We start from the raw sequence: 21,206 nt of genomic DNA on the forward strand, positions 1-21,206 counted from the left end.
AGTAACTCACCAACTTTGCCCTGTGGCTCCAGGCCCAGATAAGACAGGCCTCGCTTTGGGTGCCAAAATATGATGTGGGGTCAGGGAGCAAATGGCCAAGAAAGAATTCTTGAGACATTTTTAGTGCAGGAAGGTGCCTTCGTTATAGCACAGGGCCAGGAGCTGTGGCCAGAAAGAGCTGCCCTGGGATTGAGAGGAGTGGATTCTGGACTTCTCAGTGGGGGCATAGGGAGAATGAAGTCTCTAAGGAATCGGTATCTGCTGAAAGTGAGGTTCATAGGACTTAGAAAGCTAGCTATTGTCCAGATAAGGTTACCTTTCATTATCTGGTGAAACACTAGTCATGGGACCCTTAGGCAAAGCCACGTCCTGTGTGTATCAGATGTGCAGCAGGGGCCACACGTAAGATGATTCATTTTTGGCTACATTTCTCCTACCTTTGTTTTCTTTATCATTTATGTCTTCCCAGCTCTGCAGACTGGAAGTTCAAGATCAGAGTGTAGACAGGTGCAGTTTCTCCTGAGGCCTCTCTCCTTGGTGTGCAGATGGCCACCTTTGCACTGTGGCCATGCCTGGTCTTTTGTCTGTGCCATCATGCCATGTGTCTGTCTGTGTGCCCTAATCTTCTAGGACACCAGTTCTGTCAGATTAGGGCCCACTCTGATGGCCTCATTTTAACTGAATCCCCTCTTTAAAGGCCCTACTTCCAAATATAGTCATATTCTGATCTTCTGTGGTTAGGGTTCAACATAAGGATTTGGGGGGACCTCACTCAGCCCACAGCACTTCTCTAGATGGGGAGGTAAGTGGTGGAGGCATCTACCACTGTCTCTCCAAGAAGGTGATATTAAGGTAAAGGGGGGACAGGTGAGGAGTCAGCCATGGCAGGGGGCGGGGAGCCTTCCAGAGGAAGGAATTAGGAGCTCCAAGCATTGCCAGGAGGCCAAAGTGGCTGCAGTTGGGTGGGTGGGTGGGAGGTCGGAGGGGCTGAATGGGCTGGGGAGGTACCCAGGCCAGATCTGCAGGGCCCAGGAAAGGGTTGGGCTTGATAGAAATATAGGGACTCTCTGGTATAGGTTTAACCTAGAAGCTATCTTCACCTTCCTGGTTGCTAGTTGCTACGATCTTTGACAGGGCTGCAGGCCTGGATGTTTTCTTGGTCAGGTAGTTTTGATAGGAATTCCTTTCTGTCCTCAAGGTCAGCCTCTTGTACCCCTCCCCCCCCCCATTGTCCCCCAGGCCAGATGAGCCTGACAAGTGCATTCAACACTTGGCCCAACTATTCCCACCAAATTAAATTTCCAATTTGCAAGGGCCTCGTTCTTCCTGGCAGTTCCATCTCTTGCTGCCAGCCCAGCAGTGTTACCATGCTTGTGTCTTGATGGAGGAGGGAAGCTGGTATGAAGGCTTGGGGATTCTTGACTTTGGCTCTGTGTTAGAATCCTGATGGACATTAAGATGTTCATATAAAGGGCCAGGGCTACACATAAACCTCCTGGGCTGTCCTGTCCTGTCCCCAGCTGCCCTGCTCAAGCCCTGGTGTGTATAAAGAGAATGGCCAAGGTCAACCAACACTGAATACCAACAGATGACCAGATTTCTTCTAGGAGAGCAGACATTCTCTTTTCTTTCTTTCTTCTTTCTTTCTTTCTTTTTCCCTGGGAATCTCTAATTATAAGCTGGAAGTTGGTCTGTGCTGCTCTCACATAGCCATTCTGAAAAGCAGAACTGTTTCCTGTGTCCAGAGAGGTGCTCTAACACATGGGCAGTGAGACTGGGTCTATGACCAGGAAAGGCCCCCCAATAAAACTGCATTACAGACTCAAGACAGATCAGAAAAGCCAAGTCCAAGAGAATTGCTATTATACGTGAGTCCACTTGAGAACAGACCACACAGTCTAACGACTGAAGTGCAGGTAAGGGATGAAAGTGTGACCTTCATTTGTAAGCGCTATCCTCTGTGGCATTCATCTGCACACTCAGCACAGCTGGGCAGTGAGGGCCACTCCCGGGGCAGGGTGGCTCACAGCCCACACGGAGGCCATGCCAAGTGGGCAAGGAGCAGGCTCTGGACTCAGATGCCCAAGATTGGAATCTTGGGAAGGGTATTTAACCCCTGAGCCTCACTGTCTTACCTGTGAAATAGGGACGCTCCTACCGTGGAGGTGGGAGTGGCGGGGACACTGCGGAAAGGCCTTCACAGACCACTGCCCACACTGTTCAGGCCCCGGTGGCATCTGGTCTTCCCTTCGCCACCTCTGTTCCCACTTTATAAAAATAAGATGCTTCTCCAATGGTGCTGTTTCCTACCCTCCCACGCACAACTGCATCCCCTGACACACACACCACACATACAGCACACAATTCATTCACACACATTCACTCACACACACACCACACATTCACTCACCTGCACCTACACACACACACCACTCATTCACCCACACACACTCACATGACACATCCACTCACACATTCACTCATACACACTCTCACACACACACCACAATTCACTCATATGCACGCACTCACACACACAGACACCACACATTTACTCATACACATTCATTCCACACCCGCAACACACATTCACTTACACATATATTCATGCCACCACAGGCACACACACACTCTTGCACATACAATCACACCACAACAGGCTCAGGTAAGTGTCTGCTGTAACTCTAATGCACCTGCCTCTCAGGGACCAAACACAGAGCTGCCTGCATTGATGTTTATGAAATTTGAGAACTCTTTGCTTCAAAGCCACATTATTATCTTTTTTTTTCTAGGAAAAGCCGATACTTCATCTTTTCCTCGGATATTTGAAATACCACATCCTTACATTCACTAGACTCTACATCTGCCTAGCTCTGTTTTGGTGTTCGCTATCTTGCTTATTAACCTACTAGGCACAAGATTCTGGGGGTACTATACTGTTGGAATATGTTATACTGTTCAATGTACTATCTATGGGGGAATACTGTACTCTTACAATACTATTTGATATCTGGAAGGACCAGTTTCCTCTAATTATTTTTCTTTTAAGATGTTCTCTCTTGAAAAATTTTGTAATACTTTCAGACATTTTCTATTATTTCATGTCTTTTTTACTTTATCCCACTTAAACTTGTAGCCAATGGAAGTGGCCAAAACAACCTGTAATATGCTTTTTCAAAGTATAGTAAAGACTCAAGTTTTCCTGGAACAAAGCACTGAAGTGAGTTAGTTGAAGATGTGTTTCTCCCAGCTAAGATGTAAAAAGCTGAGGCTTGAAAAAACAAAGTTACACACATGGTTGGTAGTGAGCACAGGACTCTTAGAAAGTCAATAATACATGTATTCTTAAACGAGAGGATTAAGCACGTAAAAAAAAAAAACAGTGAAATTAAATGAGTGAATATAAGATGCCAGATTATATTTAAAATGTGGAAAAGTGGATAGAAGATTGTACTGACATCACTGGTGTGTGTGTGTGCACCCACGTGTACTTGGAGGCGTGGGTGAGATGTGGCAATAGATGATAAATCAGAAAGTAACATGTAGGGGCACCTGGGTGGCTCAGTAGGTTAAGTGTCTGCCTTCAGCTCAGGTCATGATCCCGGGGTCCTGGGATAGAGCCCAGCATGGGCCTCCCTGCTCAGTGAGGAGTCTGCTTCTCTCTCTCTCTCTCTCTCTCTTCCCCCACTCGTGTTCGTGGTTTTTTTCTTCTCTCTCTCTCTCTGTCTCTCAAATAAATAAAACCTTAAAGAAAAAGTAACATGTAAACCTTCACTCTGAGAATTAGAGAAAGCTAGTTCATAAGCTTATATCAAAAATAATCAATATAATCCATTGCTAGAATTAAAAGCCAGGGAATATTATAAAGCACCTCCTCCACACCAGCAATAAAATAAAATAAAATGCATAAAAATGAAGAAACAACAAAGAAGTAGAAGATAAACCCAAAGAGCAAGATAAGAGAAGTAAGCGAAAATGTAGCAACCAGAATAAAACGTAGAAATGATACTCCAGAGTAAGAAAGAAAACTTTCAGAAAGTTCCTTAAAGGGATCCCTGGGTGGCGCAGCGGTTTGGCGCCTGCCTTTGGCCCAGGGCGCGATCCTGGAGACCCGGGATCGAATCCCACATCAGGCTCCCGGTGCATGGAGCCTGCTTCTCCCTCCGCCTGTGTCTCTGCCTCTCTCTCTCTCTCTCTCTGTGACTATCATAAATAAATAAAAAATTTAAAAAAAAAAGAAAGTTCCTTAAAATAAAATACAGGCATGTGCTCTTTATGAGTGGTGCCTACAAAAAGCTGATGTGCCTAGGTTAGAAGTTGAAGGAAGTGTCTAAGAGCAGAAGGAAGCCAACTTTGTTCTAATTCAAGATTCTCTTGGCTATTTTAGCACTTTGTATTTCCATTTTTGGAATCAGCTTGCCAAGCTTCATGGTGCTGGAATTTTGCTTAGGACTGGGTTCAACCCACAGATCAATCTGAGAGAACTGGCATCCTTACAATGCTAGCTTTCCAATCTATGGAGATGATATGCCCTCCACTCAAAGAACTCTTCTTTATTTCTCCTAAGGACGCCTTGTAGCTTTCAAGTAAAGGTCTTGCATATATTTTGATATATCTATTTCTAGATGTTTGATTTTTATACTATTGTAAAGGATGTATTTTTGAAATTTCATGTTCTCTTGTTTATTGCTGGTATTTAGAAATACAACTGATTTTTTTGGTATATTGGCTTTGTATTCAGTAACTTCTCTAAATTTATTAATGTGAATACTTTCTGTAGATCTCTTTGGCTTATCCAGGTACACAGTCATGTCCTCGGCAACTAATGAGTTTTATTTCTTTATAATTCTTTTGCCTTTTTTTTCTTGGCTTGTCATGTGCATTGGACCTACAATATAATGGTGAATTGTGTGACATGGACATCATTGACTCATTCCTGATATCTGGGAAAAGTTTCAATATTCCACCATTAAGAGGTTTCCTTAAAGTTTTTGTTTATGTTTAGCATTAGATTAAAAATGGACCATTCTATTCCTGATTTTCAAGAGTTTTTGCGTTTTTAAAAATGCATTAAATCCCTGGGTGTCTCAGTTGGTTAAGGGTCTGACTCTCAATTTCTGCTCAGGTCATGATCTCAGCATCTTAAGATTGAGCCCATGTCAGGTTCCAGGCTCCATGCTCAGTTCAGAAGTCTGCTTGTCCCTCTCCTTCTCCTCCTCCCCCTGCTTATGCATGCACTCAACTTTTCTCTCTCTCAAATAAATAAGTAAATAAATAAATAAACTCTTAATGCATTCAATCTCATACAATGTTTTATGTTTCAGCATCTATCTAGATAAGATTTCTACCCTCTTGACGTAAATGTGGCAAGTTACACAGACTTTTAGTGTTAAATAAATCTTACATTGTTATAAACCCAAATTTTACCTGATGTATTATTATTTTTGTGTATAGCTAAATTTCACTTATATTTTATCTAAGATTTTTGCATCTACATTCAGAAGAAAGACTGGCCCACCATTTTACTCTCTGTGACATCCTTGATGGGTTTTGGTAATAATGTTATGCTGGCCTCAAATCTGAAATGTGTTAAGATCTATCATTATGATTCATCTATCCTCTATGTCTTGTCAATTTTGCTTTACATTTGTTTTGAAACTCTATTATTAGATGCATAGATGAAGACTTCTGAATCTTCTTAGCAGATTGACCCCTTTATCATGTTCAGAAGTTTATCTCTAGTGACACTCTTGCCTTAAAGTTGACTTTGTCTGGCATCAGTGTAAGTATATCAACTTCATTTGGTTTGGTCTACCTGGCATACCATTCTCCATCCTTTTACATTTAACCTTCCTGGGTCTTGATGTTTTAAGTCTGTTTCTTCATAAAGACTCCTAACTCTGGGAAACGAACTAGGGGTGGTGGAAGGGGAGGAGGGCGGGGGGTGGGGGGGAAATGGGTGACGGGCACTGAGGGGGACACTTGACGGGATGAGCACTGGGTGTTATTCTGTATGTTGGTAAATTGAACACCAATAAAAATTAATTTATTAATAAAGAAAAGAAAAGAAAAGAAAAGAAAAAAAAGTCTGTTTCTTGTAAACAGTCTATTGTTGGGTTTTAAAAGCTATGAGTCACAGTCTTCATCTTTTTCAAGGAATATCTAGGCTGTTTATGTTTAATCTAATTCCTGACACAGTTGTGTTTATATCTACCATCTCACTATTTGCCTGTTATCCCATTTTCCTGCTTTATGTTCCTTTTTTCTCTTTTCATGACTTCTTATGAATTAATCAAATATTTGCATCATTTTGTGTTCCCCACATTAATATTGGTTACACACTCTTGCAATATTCTTATAGTGGTTACGTAGAGAAATTTTTATTCTAAAATTTAAAGACTCTGTTTAAACAAGTATCAAAGCATGCTTCAGAGGATCTTGGGAAAATATATCAAAATGAAAATAGTGATTATAAATTAATACCAAACTAACTCAACGTATGTTGGTTTCTATTATGTAAACTGGGTGAAGACTAATGAAACTACAATTCCCAGAATACCCTTTTCTGTATGGTTCTTTTTCAAGTTGAAAGAAGAAATGCAAAAAAAATTGGAAGGTGGGAACACTCAGACTTAGAAGCAGAAGTCATTAATCTTAGGTTGTCATGGTCAGCTATAGTGACAGACAAATGTAGAGACAACTGGTAGAACCTCACTATCTTTATTCTCCTCTACTCTGGGTCTAACTCATCCTCCTGACTGCTGGCCCTGCTCACCAAACATGTCCCTAGGCCAGCACCAGACACCTGTGTTGGTCCTGTGTGGACCAACATGATGGTACTCAGAGGTAGTATCTCCCTTGAGGCAGAAGTCTCCCTGGATTTCACTATGGGCACCACCCTTTATGGTCCCATTGTGGAGACTAGACCTGCAAGCTCCTTTATGTCACTAGCTCTGGGGCTTCAGGTCAGCTGGTGAATAGCTTCTCTGATCCTCCCCTTCCCTCTCTAGACCTTCATTCCCTGAGCTCCTCCCACACCTGTAAACCCTAATTCCTAGGATAAATCCCTTATTCCGATAGTACTAACTGCAGCTCTGTTTTTCTGATAGAATGCTGACTTACATACAAGACAAAGAGGATTGAATGGAACATAGGAGGTCATTTTATACTGTTATATCATACAGTTTAGAATGATTATATAACTTTAATGAATCTTCAATTACCCAACAACAGTGCTTAAAAACTAACTGTGAGGTGAATCCCTGGGTGGCTCAGCGGTTTAGCGCCGCCTTCGGCCCAAGGTGTGATCTTGGAGACCAGGAATCAAGTCCTGTATCAGGCTCCCTGTGTGGAGCCTGCTTCTCCCTCTGCCTGTGTCTCTGCCTCTCTCTCTCTGTGTCTTTCATGAATAAATAAATAAAATCTTTAAAAATAAAAACTGTGAAACTACTCAGAAATACAAATAAGAAATTGGTAGAAACACAGCTTTGTGCTATATAAACTTGAAAACACTGATGTATTGCTAGAAAGATGCAAATAACTCAAGAGGATATGATAAATACGAACCTGGGAAAGAGCTCTGGAAAATTTTAGAAGTTATCAATAATGTTGTTGTAACCAGATAATTTTACAAATCATTATCATGAAATCTTTAGGGAATAAATGCTACTGTTTAAACTACCCAAGACTCACAGATGCAAAAACTTTAATAAAAAATTAATGTATATTGTCTAGTAGTCTATTCCAGTAATAATCCATCCAGTCTATCTTATTGCTGGAATGTAAAAATAAGTTAACATAAATGAAGCCATTTTATGATTCTTGAATGAATAAACAGACCAAGGGGGAAAGGCTATAGGCTTTCTTGATAAATATTTTTAAAATGAATATTTGATAATATTCATCTCTGAATTTTAAAAAAACTTCTAGAACTAGGAATATAACGTAATTTTCTTATAATCTAACAACCTATTGGGAAATCATCAATGAAAGTGTATCTAGCAATTTAAAAATATGGGTACTCTGTTGAAATCAAGAATGTTAAAACCACCAGCAATCAGTCAAATGGTTTGTTATTGATTTGAAATTTTAAAATCTTTTTTTTTTTAATTTTTATTTATTTATGATAGTCACAGGGAGATAGAGAGAGGCAGAGACACAGGCAGAGGGAGAAGCAGGCTCCATGCACCGGGAGCCCGACGTGGGATTCAATCCCGGGTCTCCAGGATCGCGCCCTGGGCCAAAGGCAGGCGCCAAACCGCTGCGCCACCCAGGGATCCCTGATTTGAAATTTTAAACAATGAAGATGTGAGAAACATGTAGCTGCTTACTGCAAAATAGTAAGCAGTATTATCTATCTTTACAGACAATTTGATTGTCTACCTGAAGAGCCCAAGGGAAACAGCTCCCTAAACTGCTCTAATTAATAACAAACTCAAATAGAGTGGCCAGTTAGCAAGCCAACATACAGAAATCATTATCTTTCTGACATAAAAACAATAACAAGGGAAGTTTAAAAAAATCACCTCTATGTTTTTAATAAAAAAATAAAGATACCAGCAATTAATTTAAAAATAATATGCAGAGTCTCTGTGAAGTCACTAATAATATTTACCGAGAGACACAAATTTCTGAATAAGTGACATAATATCCTTCTGCATAGGAAGACATATTAATTTTTATATATGTTTAATATACTTCAATAGAACTAAATTATAGAACCTAAAAATGTAATAGTTAATGCAGTTAACTGTAGAATTAACTTCAGTTAACTGTAGAATTAACTGCAGTTAATCTGTAGAATTCTATTTTTTTTTAAAGATTTTATTTATTTATTCATGAGAGACACAGAGAGAGAGAGAGAATGAGAGAGAGGCAGAGACACAGGCAGAGGGAGAAGCAGGCTCCATGCAGGGAGCCTGATGTGGGACTCGATCCTGGGACTCCAGGATCATACCCTGGCCTGAAGGCGGCGCTAAACCGCTGAGCCACCTGGGCTGCCCATAGAATTCTATTTTTTAACCTTGAGAAAATTATTCTAAGATTTACAAGAATAACACATTTACTGGAATACACGCAATAATTTGTTTCTTATAAAATAACATTCAATTTTGGAGGAGGGAAACCCACACCACCCCCTTGTCAGACATTAAACAGATCAACTTATAATCTAATAATTAAAATGGTATTTTTCTGGTCAACGAATTGATTGACGACCAATAATGACTGGAGTAGAAGGAAACTTTAGAAACACACTCAAGTGTTTTAATATGATTTAATTTGTCATAAGATTTAATATGTCATAATTCAATAATTAGAGAAATAGTCATTGGACTTATTGACTATTTGAAAAAAAGTAGATTTCCTATCTCACATTTTACGGGAAAATCAATTCATAATGCATCAAAGTTTTAAATGTAGGATATAAAGGCAGATGGTAGAAATACATGTATGTGACTGGGGGAAGAAATGTTAAGCATGACTCACAGAAAAATTATCCTAAAAATAATTCTCTTTGCTTTGGTTGATCATTGTTCTTAAAGTTTGGGCCATATTTTGTTCTACTTTTATTATTTATTTGTTTGTTTATTTATTTATAAGTAATTTCTACACCCAACATGGGGCTTGAACCCACAACCCTGATATTGAGTCGCAGGCTCCACTGACTGAGCCAGCCCGGTGTCCTCTTCATTCTTAACATATTATACTAACTGTTGTTTTATGTATCAAACTATTGTTTTATGTATCATGCCTCACTAGTTGAAAATAGTATACATATTTTTCTCTCAAATTAGCCTCTCATTAAAAAAAAAAAAATCCAAACCAAACCTCACAAATGTATAAAATGTTTTCCAGTGCTGGGCTTAAATTTACCATAAATATCTTTTCTCCTATGAAATTATGTGTCACATTTTAGACATCAGGAGACTGGGTCCTAAGCTAGCCCAATCTGAATTTAAACTTTTCTACCTTTTAAGAACTAACCAATACACTATAAAGAATGTACCAGTGTTGGCAATAATAGTTCACAGCTAGTTTCAAATCTCAAATTCTGGAAATGCCTTTGCCTGGCTGGCATGTTTTGTTGGCTTTGGGCATTCTGCAAATAAGATGCCTTTGAACAGCTCTTTCTATTTCCCCCGCCAAATAATTTGAAAAACACTCTTGACTTGGTCAATGGCTTGGGCCACCAGCTGGTTTGCCATTTCATTGTTTAGACATGAAATGGATTCATCTGCCCATCACCAATCAAGCTCTATTAACTAACTACTAACATAATCACAGTGTTCATGCATATATTTCTTTTGACACTTCAAGTTTCATGAACTTGTTCTTAGAAATCAGTGGTAAAAGAACGAGGTGAAAGCTCTTCTCACCCCCCCTCCAACAGCTGTGTACTCTGTGGAAAACATGTACTATGTTCTGTGTCTCTAAAATAGGCCGGGTGCATTGTCCTAGAAAGAGCCAGCTTTTTTGGTAAAGAAGCTTAGCCGACTCTAATTGTGCGATAGGATGTAGTGTTCCAATTAATAAAGCAGACACTTCATTACAAAAAAAAATGGAAGTGAATTTTAGAAATATGATTTGATTGAGCCAGAGAGTAAGATAAAATAAATTGAATATTTCCTTTTACCCAAAGTGACATTTTCTTCAAAAGTTTTAGCACCCAGATAATCAAATGTGTCAGCAATTGTATTGAGTTATAAAACATTATTTGACTCATTAAGCGACCCAGTTCAATCTTTTAATTTTTACTTGGGAGGTGCTTCTATTTCCAGACCAGTGCGACAACCTCTGTGGGGTCCCTTAGTTGAAGTCTCCTGGTCAGTGGCTGGCTCGCCGCCCCCCCCCCCCCCCCCCCCCCCCCCCCCGCCCCCGCCGCCCCGCCCGGGGATGGAGCACAGACTCTTGAAATGTTTGCAGATTCTGGCATCCCTGGGTGGAGCAGCGGTTTGGCACCTGCCTTTGGCCAGGGCGGGATGTTGGAGACCCGGGATCGAATCCCACGTCGGGCTCCCGGTGCATGGAGCCTGCTTCTCCCTCTGCCCCTCTCTCTGTGACTATCATAAATTAAAAAAAAAAATGTTTACAGATTCCAACGTGCTTTTTGTCTTCAGATTCCTCCGTTCTGTCTGTCATCTGTCTGGGGCATTGCGAGTGTGAATACTTTGGGACTCTTCTGATTCTTTTATTTATTTATTTTTTAAAATTTAAATTCAATTAGCCGACATCTAGTGCGTACTTAGTTTCAGACGGAGTGTGCGATGATTTATCCGTTGCGTTTTCTGGTGCTTTTACAAGACCTAGTCGCTGCTTGGCCCTGGGATGCAGGGGTCCAGAGACGCCCCCTGTTCCTCCGTGAATCACCCAGGCGGGGTGGGGAGGGTGCATGCGGGGGAGGGGGAGGGCGGGGAGGGTGCATGCGGGGGAGGGGGAGGGCGGGGAGGGGTGCAGGCGGGGGAGGGGAGGGCGGGGAGGGTGCAGGCGGGGGGGAGGGAGGGCGGGGAGGGTGCGCGAGGGGGAGGGTGCAGGCGGGGGAGGGGAGGGCGGGGAGGGTGCAGGCGGGGGGAGGGAGGGCGGGGAGGGTGCGCGAGGGGAGGGTGCAGGCGGGGGAGGGGAGGGCGGGGAGGGTGCAGGCGGGGGGAGGGGGAGGGCGGGGGGAGGGTGCAGGGCGGGGAGGGTGCAGGCGGGGGGAGGGAGGGCGGGGAGGGTGCGCGAGGGGAGGGTGCGCGAGGGGAGGGTGCCGGCGGCTGGCTCCAGTGAGTCACCCGTGGGTACCTAGCGCCTCCCGCGGCGGGCCTCGGGGCTGGGCGCCAGGGCTCGGATCCCCATTCCCGGGAGGTGAGGCTGAAGTGAAACACTCTCCCAATTCTCCCAAGTCAAGGAAACGAATGAATGGACGAGGGCAGAGAGGGGAGCCTCCCCGCCGGCCTTCTCAGACACCAGTACTTACCGCGTCTTCTCGGGTGCGAAACACACGCCGTTTTCAGGGCGATCTGTTTAAACAGGCACCGGAGCATCTGGAATCCTCGGCCTCGGAAACGGATCCCCTGCCGGCGTTGTTACAGACGGGCCACCCCCCTTCCCCGCTTCTCCCCCCTTCCCCGCTTCTCCCCCCCCCCTTCCCCGCTTCCCCCCCCCTTCCCCGCTTCTCCCCCCCCCTTCCCCGCTTCTCCCCCCCCCTTCCCCCGCTTCCCCCCCCTTCCCCGCTTCTCCCCCCCCCTTCCCCGCTTCTCTCCCCCCCCTTCCCCGCTTCTCCCCCCCCTTCTTTCTGCTGCGGATCCGCCCTCTTTACGGGATCACGGGGGGGGGGGGAGGGGGGAGGAGGGAGGAGGAGGGAGGGGAAGCGGGGGAAGGAGGAGGAGGGAGGAGGCTCTGGCCTCGTCCTGCCGGGGGACCCGGCTCACTCACCTCCTCACCTCAGGCTCAGAAGGAAGGAGACACTGCCAGGAGCACTTCCTCCCCCGCCCCCCCTCCCCCCCCCCCCCAGCCCATCGAGGGCTGCAGACAGTCAGCGCCTCCATCTGTTTTTCTGGCAGCGCGGAAGGAATTCACTGGAAAGCTCCCTGCCAGCCAGTCTCGGACTGTGCCTGCCTGGGGGCCTGCAACTCCCCTCCCCCCCCCCCCCCTTGCCTGGCTGGGCTGAGAAACCTCGCTGTCATGAGAAAAGAATCCACAGGTCCTGAAACTTGCTATTTTTAGGTCTTGGTGGACTTGAGCCAGTTTCCTGAGTGTAGTAATTACCCAAATATTTTATTGAATACGGCCTTGAAAAATAACAACACTCATCAACTCTAGTCGGAAATTCAAGCAGGTTTAAAATGGCATGTAACTGATTCACAAAGACAAATGACAGGCGCCTGTGCTCTCCTGGGCTGGCCCCACCCTGTCTTCTTCTGTCCATACTGGCCCCTCACCTGCCCTCACCTGCCCCCACCTGCTCCTGGTCCTGTCCCCCAGCAGGGCAGGGTTGGCTCCCAGGCACACCTGGCCAGACCATCTTCTCTACTCAATGCAGGCCGTGGGTGTCCCACTGCATCCTGGACATCTCAAACCTTATGTTTCCAAAAGGGAACGCTTCCTGCCTCCCCCAACCACCGGGGTGCTCCATCTGGGGAGAAGACTTGGTCCATGCCTCACTCGGGCCACCAAACTGAGACCTGCTTTTTGCCCTTCCCTTTCGGCTCACGACCCAGGTGACCCTGATGACTCTACCTTCAGATGACAAATCGGCCTCTGGGTCCCCTGGAACCCCACCACCCTGGTACTGGTGTCCATGTCCCTTCCCGTAGAACTGGTGCCCTGCCTCAACGGGCACCCTGCAGCCCAGTTCGTTCTTCACAGACACACATAAGGACCTGTTAGAGAATGTAAACCCCATTTCGATTGCTCGCTCAGCGTCCTGCAGGTGCCCTGGCCTGTTAAAGACAGTCACCTACCTATCTGTGTGTCCTGAGACGGATCTTCCCTCTGGTTGCTGAATGTCAAGTTCAGAAGCTGGTGACTCCAGGGATGGCTTAGTGAAGACTGCAAAGAGAGATGCCTCCAGCTGACCCACCCCAGTTTATATGATGGAACCAAACACTCATGCCAAGGTTCATCTGGGAACCAAGAATAGTTAGAGAAATAGAAAAATTAATGAGTTCATTAGAGTGGGGAGCAGTGAGCTGTTCCCTTCCATCAACAGGGAAATCTGGAGCCTGCCCAAGAGCAGGAAGCGGGGAACAGTGCTCCCTGGGCCACATCTTCCCTTCATTAGAGGACAGACCTGCTGAGACAAACTTGCAAAGGAAATTCCAGTTTCTCTAAGAACCTCAGAGAGATGGCATCATGAGCCCACATGGGGCAGGTGCAACTCACCGGTTCTCTGGCAAATACGTCTTGTGTGCTGGTCCTCTTAATCGTCATTCTATCTGAAGCCTAAGTTACAATTCTTGTCCTCATTCTGCAGATGAGCAAACTGAGGTCACAGAGGTTAATCAGCGTGCCGGAGACCTCACAGTCAGGAAATGGCAGAGCCATTGCAAAGAAAACTGGCTCCACGGTCCCCATTCCTGACCAAAGAAGCAGATCTGGGTTTGGGAATGTGCTGTGTGCCCTGATTCAAGTCCCAAAACAGGGAAATTTCAGCAAAGTCCACAGGCCAGACCGTCGGGCTCCGGTACCCAGAAAGGCTTCCCAATGACCTCGGTGGGAGGGGGCACGGCAGCCCAGGGACCACTCAGCTGCAGGTGTCAGGTGTCGGGTGGTGGAGGTAGAGGATCTGGAGTATAACATAGACAAGAAGTGCGCCTTGTGGTCTAGTCCTAAAGGTTACAGCCAAGGAGCAAGGGGAATCAGGAAGTGAGGGGGCCTTCAGTAGGTAAGAATGATAAGTGAGAAACGGGAACATTCCTGTGTCACATTCAGGTTTGTCTCTTACACCCCAGATTCACATCCATTTATATATGTGTACGTGTGTATATATGCATGAGGAAACGCTGGTCCTATAAATGGAATGCAGGTCACACAGTAAGACACGTGCCACATGTCAAGTGTCCTGTGGTGCTTTTAGAATAGATCCATGTTATTCTAAGGCAGTGGCTAAGGCAGTGGCTAAGGCAGTGGCTCCTGTGCTCCACCACCTAAGGCATCCACCCCAAGCTCCTGGGTGGGAAGCTGGCAGCTCTTCCCTCCTCCATATGGGATCAGTTATGGGGCCCGATGATGATTTTACGTCTGAAACATTTTGTGGCAGAGTCAGTAGTGTCTGTTGGCCAGACCCGTTTCCTTCCTGCTCTGGGCTCTCAGCTTGACGACACTTTGGAGACTCTGCCATATGAGGTGGGGCCACAGGCCCGAGTTCTGTGTGGGGCCACCACAGGCCTGGCCCCTAGGCCTCCAGCAGGACCTCTGGCCCTGTATATTCCCTCTCAGGCCGGCACTCTTCAGGGGATGGCAGGGCCCAGGGGAACTGCAGAACTTCTGGATGGAGAAGGCTGGGTCCCTGAATGACTACATGGAGTGGAGCCTCCCTGTCATGGCCAGGACCCATCACAGACCCACACTGGGCTGGGTGTGAATAAGAAAGGAACTGACTTGGCCATGTGCTGGGACTTTAGGTTGTTCCCTCCAAAAATGATGGCTACTTGCTGAATCTCTCCTCTCCTAGATATTTCTTCTGGAGCTGACGCTGTGCCCATTGCTGTCTGTGTACCTCTCTCCAAGTCCTCCCCACCTCCACCTCACCTTCAGCCAAGATTTATTTCATTTCCATCACTGTTCCAGCTACCAAGGCAGAGTGAGCCTCTCAAAGCCCAAGTCAGTCCCATCTGCTCCTGGGTGTACACCTTTCTTCCAGGGGCTCCTTGTGAGGCTCCAGGGGCACCTCCCAGTACAGCCTTTGAGTGGTCTCACATGGCACACGGTCTTCCCATGCCTGCTTCGGTCCACACCGCCGGCCTCATGTTGGTTCTCTCGTAGCCACCACAGGGCCTAGCCACAGGAGCAGCGGGGCCTTTCTGTCCTCAGGGCTGCTTCTCTCACCACCTCCTCCTGGAACCTCCTTCCATCTCTCTACCCTCTACCTCCCTCTGTTGGCTTAATTCTTCCTCATCTTGTAGGATCAGCCTGGCAACACCTCCTCAGTATCCTCCTCACCCCCCCCCCCCCCACCCAATAACCTGCCCACCATGCATGCCACTGTGTTTTTGTGTTTTCTGCATCAAGGACACTTGGCACAGAAACGGGGTTGGTTGTCTGTGTGCCTGACACCACAGGGCCTCAACAACTACACATGGGCCCTGACAATAAAAAAGATGTGTCTGGATATCGCCGGACATTCCCCAGGAAACAAAATGGGCCCCATTGAGTGAGAAGTCCTGCTCTAGGGTCATGAAGCAGGCGGAATCATCTGCTAAGCCTCACAAGAAGTCAGAGGGCACCTCACAAGAAGTCATCTTGATGAGGTCACCCTAGTCCGTGTTAACCTGAAACTAGATTTTGTCCAAAGTGGCTCTCAGAAGCAAAGTTGTAGGGACCAAGTTCAGACCAGATTCAGGGCCTACAGGATACCCACCCGCTGCTGCTCCTCTGTGAACAGACTCCACTCTTTTTCAACGTGGCATATGCCCAACACAAGCAGTATCTTGACATTGGCCTAGGCTGTTCTGGATCATTCTGTATCTTAACATCCCAGCCTTTCATGCAGGTAAGGGAAGCCTAATAACCAGTTCCAGTCAAGGAGATACAGGGGCAAGTCTAGTGTGGGAGTTTGACATTTTTGCTTTTCTGAGAGAAAGGGTCACAGGCAGCAGACACCACCCTCCTTCCTTGATGAGGGAATGAGGGTTAGAGCTGGGGCAGCCAGGGAACAAAGGCTGAGGGGCCGGTGGGGTCACAGCGGGGCCAGCGTGGGCCTCCTGGAGCACAAGCCCAGGCCCTCTACTTATTGCAGGAGGACAAGACCTCTTGGCTCTGGCTCTGGGTGGAATCAGCTCACCAGGAAGGGAACGGAGAGCCAGTTGGGAGCACAGCCTGGAATTTTCATTTCCAGGTGCCCTGCCCTGATGAGAAGGAGAGCAGGGCAGGGGGAAGGTCACTCTGGGGAGAAACAAGGCCATTTCTCCTACTTCCAGGTGGAAACTTGTTTTTTTAATTAGGCTCCAAATATTTACCACTACTTTATTCCTTAATTTTCATCATTGAGACATGGAAAAGGTAGAAGATTTATTGATCTGAAGAGAAACCAGAGTTATCACTGAGACTTTTAAAGTGGAGAATATGCCTAATACTTCATTTATGTCACACTGTGGGGAAACAGGACTTTCTACACAAATTGGTATCACATTTGACAACTGAGACTTATCATTTTCTGTGTTCACAGACTTCCAATATTCTCTGCTTTATACCTATTTAATATTTAATATTAATTTGAAACACTGTCAAATATTTATTTTCTGCTTTTTCAAGACAATGTTTTTAAATGTGCTGTAACTTATGTAAGAACTTTTTAAAAAATTCAATCTCATTTATATTAATAAAAATTGTATGTATTTAAGGTATACAACAAATATATACAAAATTCCATCTATTTAAGGTACACAACATGGTGATTTGATACACCTCTACACAGCAACACGATGATTACAGTGAATCTAATTAACATATCCACCTCCTCACCTAGTTTACCCCCTCCCTCCCTTTTTTAGGTGGAGCCTTTTGAGGTCCTCCCTGCCCCTCTCCCCCCCGCCCCCGCCCCCCGCCGCCCCCCCCCTCAATAGAGCTCACTTTCTGGTGAAAGACCATGTGTGCCTACCAGGATGAAGGCGTGCCTCCTTGGACAAAGAGAGTCAAAACATAAGTTGGGGGAACCCTCTTTCTACATTCCCTACAGACCACTCCCCCAATTCTCCCATGTTCCATTGTGTCATATTCCAGGTGACATAACAAAGCTAATTTTTTGTGGGGTCCCATTCGTAGGACTTGTTTTGCTGAGCTGAGCCCCCAGCTCTGGTTGTCCCTATTGGGCCTTGGTTGTGGGCCAGCCTCAGATTCCTCATCCGGAAAGCAAAGAGTCTGAGCTGACCATCTGCAGGGCATCTGCTTCTCAAATTCCGTGAGAGGGGCAGTCCTGGGATCCTGTGTGGTTTGAAGGGGATGTTTCCTACCACAGAAACACTGGAGCAGGGCTTGAGGCAATGCTCATCGAAGGAGCTCACACTCATGTCACCAAAGAGAGCACCAGATGCTGTGAGCCTCAGGAGGGACACAGCAGCACCTCTGCAGTGAGACCGAACGCGGATTCAACGGTCAATTTACAAAAAATATAGATGACAGGGAACGTGTTAAATGATACCATAGGGAGACATAATTGGCAAAATCCAGACTGTAGGACAAATGAACCATGTTTTTGAACAACAGTTTACTCCCCCTTCCCCAACAAAAGATGACAGAGAACAGATTAAAAGCATTAGAAGGTACAAATCAATCAGTTGCAATATACAGATCTTTTATTTTGACAAAACCACCAATAAAAGTTTTATAAGGTAATCAAAGACATTTATCATGGATCAGATATTATGATATTAAGTAAGCCATTAGTTAATACTTTGATGTGGTAATGTAGTTATGTTTCAAAACAAATATGCTTACTTACGAAGCATACTGAGTTATTTATGGGTGAAAGGACATATAATCAGGGGTTTGCTTCAAAATCATCGGAGATAGAGAAAGCAGGTGAGGACAATGGTGAACAAATGTGACCTTGAATTGACAGTTCTTGAAGGGGTTCAACACATGTAGTCTCTCCAATGTTTTTGTTTGTTTTTTAGAGATTTTATTTATTTATTCATGAGAGAGAAAGAAAGGCAGAAACACAGGCAGAGGGAGAAGCAGGCTCCATGCTGGGAGCCCAACGTGGGACCCGATCCCAGGTCTCCAGGATCACTCCTGGGCTGAAGGCTACGCTAAACCGTTGAGCCACCCGGGCTGCCCAGTCTCTCCAACGTTATGTAAGTTTGAAACTTTCCATAGGACCAAAGGAAGATTGTTTTGCAGGAAAACTCACTCCCAGGATTTCCTTTAATTAATTAATTAATTAATTAATTAATTAATTAATTAAATTTATTTATGATAGTCACACAGAGAGAGAGAGAGAGACAGAAAGAGGCAGAGGGAGAAGCAGGCTCCATGCACCGGGAGCCCGACGTGGGACTTGATCCCGGGTCTCCAGGATCGCGCCCTGGGCCAAAGGCAGGCGCCAAACCGCTGCACCACCCAGGGATCCCCCAGGATTTCCTTTAATGAGTGGCACTGGTGCCTGAAACTTTCATAGAGCTCAGCATCCACCCTTGCAGGCAGGAACCTACCTCTCTGAAGAAAACCTTTCTTCATGGCTGAACACAGAACCACTAGGGCATGGTGCAGATGAACCACCACCTGCCCTACCCCATCATATTATTTGCCTTCTAGTGGCCAGAGATTACCCACAAGATAGACATGACTCACCAGGTCTTAGCATTTTCTGAATTGGTTGCTGTGTCAAGGTGCTTTCTGCAACAAATGACAGTGTGGCCTGCCCAGAACATGCAGCAACTCGTGAGAGTTTATCACTTTGGATGCTAGGGGCAGGGGGACGGGGTGGCGGGGGCTTGACAGGGGGCTGTGGTGTGGTCAATTCTGCTGCTTGCTGGGGCAGTCTGGGCCATCTTTCCCTCCTCTGGCCTGGTTGCCAGGATGCTGTCACCTCTCTGGCCTCAAGGGGGCTGCAATGATGCCAGGCATCCTACGCAGATAGAACCATGTCCACTCGTGAAGCAGGGAGTGTCCTCTGGCACGTCTCTTCTTCTTCATCTGGAAGATTTTCCCAAGAGTGTCCCAGCAGCCTTCTCCTCTAGAATGGAGGTGTACATTGAACTTATGTTGGCATTGGCAGAAAGAATGACACCATTGGGAGAGCCAGAGACCCTTTCTGTACACCTGGCCATGCAAATACTTGAGCAGAACCAGGGCTCTTGGGGGTCCTGGGTGGTGGGGCGAAAGGACTTGTGTGGGCAACCAGCAGCATCTGCTTGGAGGTCGACATTTTGAACCAGCAGAATTCAGGCTCATGCCTGCTTGTCTGGGTTCTCATGAGAATGGACACTGCTGACACCTTGGGCAGGTCCTGCATTCCTGCCAGCTGTAGAAGAGTCGCTTTACACCTCTTCACATCAGGCAAGTGCTCTCTTCTCCTGGGTCCTGGCTCCTCCTCATTCAGGTCACACTGGGGTCTCCATTGTCTGCCCCTGGCATCCCACACCCCTTGCCATGTGACTGCAGCCTCTCTGGTTAGGAGGTGAGGGCTATTTCCCCACCTCTTGAATCTTGTCAAGGCCTGGTCACTTGCTTGGGCTCAAAGAATGGTGATGAGGTGCAGGCATGCCAGTCCTTCATACCTGTTGGCTGGCTTTCTTGAAACCCTTTTAGCCACCGTGAGAACAAGCTGGGGCTAGCCTGCTGGATAATGAGAGACACATGGGCCAATCAACCCTGGTCCTGGTGTCCCAGCTGCCAGCCAGCCAACTGCTCACCATGGGAGTGTGGCCATTCTAGACCAGCCAGTCTCAGCCCATCTGCCAACTGACTGCAGCCTCTAAGTGATCTGTAAGCCAAGGTCAGCTGTGTCTGACCCAGATCAGCAGAACCACACAGTTGGGAGTGCCCGGGTGGCTCAGTGGTTGAGTATCTGCCTTTGGCTCAGGCGGTGATCCCTGTGTCCCAGGATTGAGTCCCCCATCAGGCTCTCCACAGGCAGCCTCCTTTCCTCTGCCTATGTCTCTGTCTCTCATGAATAAATAAATAAAAAAATTTTTTTTTGAAAAAAAGAACCATACAATCTGTTGATCTGTAGACTTGTGAGCAATACTAAACATTTACATGCAGCCACTGTGTTTGGAGTGTTTTATTATCCTGTAGTAGCTGACTAATGCACACACACCCGGATTTTTTTTTTTTTTTTCGGTTACTTATATAAACTATTCAGTTTCTGAGAGCTACTGAGTTTGGAAACCCTGAATTAGGCAGAGATTTTCAAACTTCACTGTGCTTAAGAATTGCCCAGGGAATTTACTTAAAATACAGATTCCTGGACCTCACTCTTAGAAAGTTGCAGATTAGGTGAGCCCTTGCTATCTGCATTTTAACCAGCATATCTGATTCTTGCACAGGAAGTCCACGGTAGTCTGTGCTTTGGAAACTATTTGTAAGAATGAATCACTAAAAGCATAGTATAATCTCTCATGCTTCTCCTCTAACATAAAGATAGAGAGAAAAGAGTTGGTTTTGGCCACAGAAGGAAAAAGCTGGGCTTATCTGTGAAAAGTGATAAGCAATGAGAAAGATTTCCCCTGGCCAGAGTCACAGGGATTGCATTTGACTTAGTATTATTTCTTGTTTTACAGAAAGAAACATATTGCTTCTAATTTGCATAAAAACTTATGATGAAATCATATATAAAGAAATCCTGGATCTAATTACAAGAAGTAGACTATGGCTGATGAGCCAAAGTTAGAGGCATTAGCTAGAGACAAACTGCAAAGATAGAGCAGGAGGCTGTAGGGGAGAAACAAATTTAAAATGTTAAGAAGTAAACAGTAATCTGGGATAGATCCTGGAAGCCAGGCAAGGCTTTCATTCCCATTGAGTTGTTCAACCAGTCGGTCATTTCACCAATTTCCATCCAGGAC

General features: G+C 45.7%; 1 protein-coding gene across 2 annotated transcripts in view; it reads left to right on the plus strand.

The window, feature by feature from the left end:
* Positions 1-20,402, plus strand: part of SRD5A1 (steroid 5 alpha-reductase 1) — a 77,339-nt gene extending 56,937 nt beyond the window's left edge. The window contains exons 7-8 of one of the 2 annotated variants that reach the window (XR_012000471.1): positions 18,312-18,491; positions 18,617-20,402. The gene's annotated coding sequence lies outside the window, so the exon portion shown is untranslated. Of the gene's footprint in view, positions 1-2,792; positions 5,416-18,311; positions 18,492-18,616 lie in introns of those variants that run through there. The other variant, XR_003237862.2, reaches the window with a different exon arrangement.
* Positions 20,403-21,206: the final 804 nt, after the last annotated feature.

Source organism: Vulpes vulpes, chromosome 3, assembly GCF_048418805.1.
Source record: "Vulpes vulpes isolate BD-2025 chromosome 3, VulVul3, whole genome shotgun sequence".
In the NCBI taxonomy this organism is placed as follows: domain Eukaryota; kingdom Metazoa; phylum Chordata; class Mammalia; order Carnivora; family Canidae; genus Vulpes; species Vulpes vulpes.